Below are 4,499 nucleotides of genomic sequence, written 5' to 3' on the forward strand. Positions count from 1 at the left end.
AAGTTTGCAACATCGGTTGAAAAGGTGATGGTAAGTTATTGGAGATTTAATGTGAAGCTAATATGAGGCTTCAAGAGCCCAAATCAACCTGATACAGTTGTTGTAGTATAAAAGTCCCTGTTTGTGTTTTCTAGTGTTTCATTCATGAGCTGAGATTTTATACTGAAAAGACTGTAACTTTGGAATAAACAGAGTGCTGAGGCCTCACATTTGCTTTAGTAGTCGTTATTACACAGTGTCAGTTGGTTCTGATGGACACCAAAATCTAACCCAAGCATCAGTTTGGGCACTGCTTAAGAGCTTTTTAGGCCACGGTCGAATGAAGTTCCGTTCCTATTTGTTTGCTGTTACTTCACTTTTTACATGTACTTCTTTTAAGATTAAGCTATTTCCCTGCCGACCAGCTGGGTTATCAGGGTCACCTTAAACTGTATGCAATGATGGGTAAAAAAGGCTGTTTCAAGTTCAGTAGCACAAACAACACTAATCATTTCCGGGGTAGACAACTGGCAATTCATTTGAATTTCAACGATATGTCAAATCGGCAACTTGGTTTTTTTGTAGCGTCGTTGATAAACCAAATCCACCAGCACGATAGTTAAGCAGTGTGCTGCTGTTGGCGCAAGCCGTAGCAAAACATAAAAGACTCACCTAAAAAATGAATATAAGTGTGAGTGTACACTATATTTGGAATAATTTTATCGCTTTGCCATATAGGCTTATACTTACTGATCAAGGCAATGGTAGACCAGCAACTCCTGTGTTTTGCAAAGTAAAATTACTGTTTTTGTCAATGGAGTCCGGTTGCTTTGAGGTAACAACTTCAGTTCCCCACTGGAAAAGGCTGTCAAACAGCAAAGGTAAATCAGTAAAAATATTTTAAATATGCTTACACTTAAACCGATGCTGATAGGTTTTTAGGTGGGCCTTTCTTTAGGTGGCCAAAAAACAACCGATTGAGGAAATGTTTGCTCAACTCGTGTTGAATTTATTATATGTTCCTGACATGGCCTTTTTTTCTGCCTGGAAGTTATTGTAAACAAACATTGTGTTACAGTCTATTGTTCTTTTGTGCTGAATGGGGTGAGCAGGGGACATGTGAAGCAGCATGCACTCTGGGCCCAAGGGCCCTATTTACAACTAAATGAGCACTGTTAATTTTGTCCCTGATCAATTACATTGGAATGCTTAAGGTCAGGATCTCTTCACAGCCAGTGCGGACATGAGAAACACCTACAGAAACCATTGTCTTTAAGAAAGACTGAATCTATCCCTTGCTGACTGTGGGCAGATGTCAGTGTGTCAGGGCTGATGTTGCAGTATCTGAAATGTCATATCATCTCACCTTTAAACACTCTGTACACTTGTAAATGCAGAAGTCCCAAAGTGTTCAGATGAATCAGTCATTGTGAGCCTGTTATAGCAACATGACTGTAGTCACAGTCTCGTGCTTGACATTTTTTATCTAGTGACGTGGTAACTGCCTCTTCACACTGAAAACAACAAACCAAGATCATTATTACATGGCTTGCTGAACTCATGACAGATGGCAAGGACAGGGGAAAAAAGAGTCTTTATAAAAGTTATCAAAAACTACTTTCTACTAAAAGAAGAAAGTGGGATTAACTAAATGACATGACAGAACCAACTAAGGGAGGGAATAAACATGCTCCTTCCGGATGGGAGTTATTTCACCAAATTCTGGTACACCATACCCTAATCAACTTTTATCCCGACCAACACACATTGTAGACGCTGCCAGATTAACTGACTGGGCCCACTGGTCACCTCGCCTGACCTCTAACCTAAAAAGCATGTCTATAATCAGCGAAGCCGCTTACTACTTTGTAAGGACAGGAGGGGCATTATCTGGGGAGACACAAGGAGCACAGAAAAAATATAAATAAAAAACACTGCAGCACTTAACAGTTTTACATGTTAAATGTATTTCTTATGTACCCCATGATGTATCCTGTGTGTGTGTTTTATGTTTTGCCTGGCTGCAAAAAAAGTTATCACCAAGGACAGATGAATTGAATTTACAGATGAAAGTTGACTGGGATCTGAGTAGCAGAATAAACACTAATTTCTTGAACACTTGTAATTGAGCGTGTGAGTGTTTTGGTACCACTTTGCTTTGTGTTATGGTCAGTTGTGACGAAATGACACCAATCCTTTACTTGAGTACAAGTATCAATGCAACAATGTTAAGGTCATGCATTTAAAATCTCACTGAGGTAAAAACTAAAAATATATATTATTGTAATATTATGAATGATTTACTAATGTGTAAGCAGCATTTTAAAGTTGTAGCTACTTGGAGCTAATTTTAAATTCTTTATGAGCTGTTGGTTAGTCATATAGCTAAGATCTTGATCTGCAAAGTGACCATGGATAGTTACTGAATGGGCCTTGTGGGCACAGGCTTAAAGGCCCAAACTGTCAGGGGGTCCCCTGGCATTAACTTGCATCCTGGCACAAATATTTGCACGTATACCAACTGGGAAGAATCTCAAAACTACACACAAAATGACCAAAAAAGATGCAAAATTACCTCAGAGAGACACGAAATAACCACAAGAACACACAAGTTGACTTTAAAGAGACACAAGACTACAAAGCGACAGCAAACCCCCGCAAATTCTGTGTGTCTTGCTCTTATGTAGGGGAGGGCGTGGGGCCCTTTGCATTTTTGTGCCCAGGGGCCCACTGTCTCATAATCCGCTCATTAAAGTGAAGACAGTAACTTAAGCTGTCAGACAAATGAAGAAGCTGAATGCTAAAATATGTCCCTTTGAGATGTGGCAGAGTAAAAGGTCAAAGTAGTAGAAAACTGAAATACTACAATAAAGTTAAGTACCTTTTAAAATTAAGATTTTACATATGAGCTGCTTATAAGATATGACACATTCTTACCGACCTAACTATCAAAAGTGTCCGTAATAAATAGTTCAAACTTAACTAACAACCAAACTGAAGTACAATAAGGATCATCCAACGATATAACATAACACATAGTCAGTCTGCACTATGAGTACATTTGATGTGTATACTTTAGGTAAACTTCTGTACTTTTACTTTTGTGAAATGTTGAATGCATGACTTTTACTTGTGGGGTATTTTTTTACTGTGGTGTACTGTAATACTTCTTCCACCACTGTGCCAGCTGTCCTATAATGGTTTGATGGTTTGAAATGTTGATATAAAGCAGCACCAGGAAATGGTTTGTATTAACTATGGACAGGGGCTCTACATTACATTAGTTCCACACCCTGAGAACCAGAGCATGCGCAGTCTTGTTGCTATTGTTATCATGGGTGTTGTGTTTAGAGGGGAAACACCTGTAGGCTAATTAGCCTCCTGGACATCAGGTAAGCTGTGATAGTCAGAGTATAAACAACTGTCAACTGCCCCAGGGCACTTGGTGACAGACATACCTGTGCTTTACTTGAATATTTCCACTCTGTGCTGGAATACTTCTACATTTCAGGAGAAATACTGTAGGCTAATTTCTACTCCGCTATTTTCAACACTTAGAGTTGTTACCTTTTAGAGTTAAAAAAAAAAACAAAACATGGTATGCATATATGATGCAGTACTATAGGCCTAATACTAATCTACCCAGGTAGGCTATACAATGCACCTGAAACTGGCTTCACACTGACAATTTCCAACATTAAGATAATCTTATATGTATTTCTTAGTGATACAAACAGAATAATATAATATTCATTAATGATACACCACTTTAGGAGGAGCCATTCTGCACAATAAGTACTTTAACTTGTGATACTTTAATTACATTTTCCTGATAATTCTCCTGTACTTTTACCTAGTAACATTTTGAATTCAGCTGTTGTTTGTTTTAGTTGTTATAAATTTTTGGACTATGGAAATCCTCTTATTTCTACTTAAAGGAATACTTCACCCACACATGACCTATTGTAAATCAATTAATAGCGCTGTGTTACCTAAAATCGGTGAAGAAAACTGTGGTTCTGTGGCATGCCTCTACAGAAAATGGCATAATGATTTTTCGATTGATTGGCGACCACAACAGTAAAACTATGTCGAGAAATTCCCTTTACATACATGCATTTTTGCTCAAACACCTTAGCATTGGAGTCTGGCAAGGTTTTAGCAAAAATGGGAAGTACTAGGAGTACAACTGGATAAATGTGACTTTTCATAGATAAAAAAAACTACATAATTACACAATGATTACGTCTCTATGACTCCATGTAAGTACTGTCAGTTACAGTGTAGTATGCAGTAGCAGTTATATTGTAGTATTATTACAGTAATATAACAGTGTTTAAGCTCTGAGTTCACACATGATTCAACTGGTTGTCCTTGAAGCGCCACTGCTGCAGGCGGTGGTCGCATACACTCGCGCGCACACTCACCACCCTCGCGGGGGCACAAACTGCCACGACCAATCAGCGCTCTCCTCGCGCGGAGGGAGTGACACACTTTACAGCCCGCTTCAAATACTCTCC

The sequence above is a fragment of the Epinephelus lanceolatus genome, chromosome 19, assembly GCF_041903045.1.
Source record: "Epinephelus lanceolatus isolate andai-2023 chromosome 19, ASM4190304v1, whole genome shotgun sequence".
NCBI lineage: Eukaryota > Metazoa > Chordata > Actinopteri > Perciformes > Serranidae > Epinephelus > Epinephelus lanceolatus.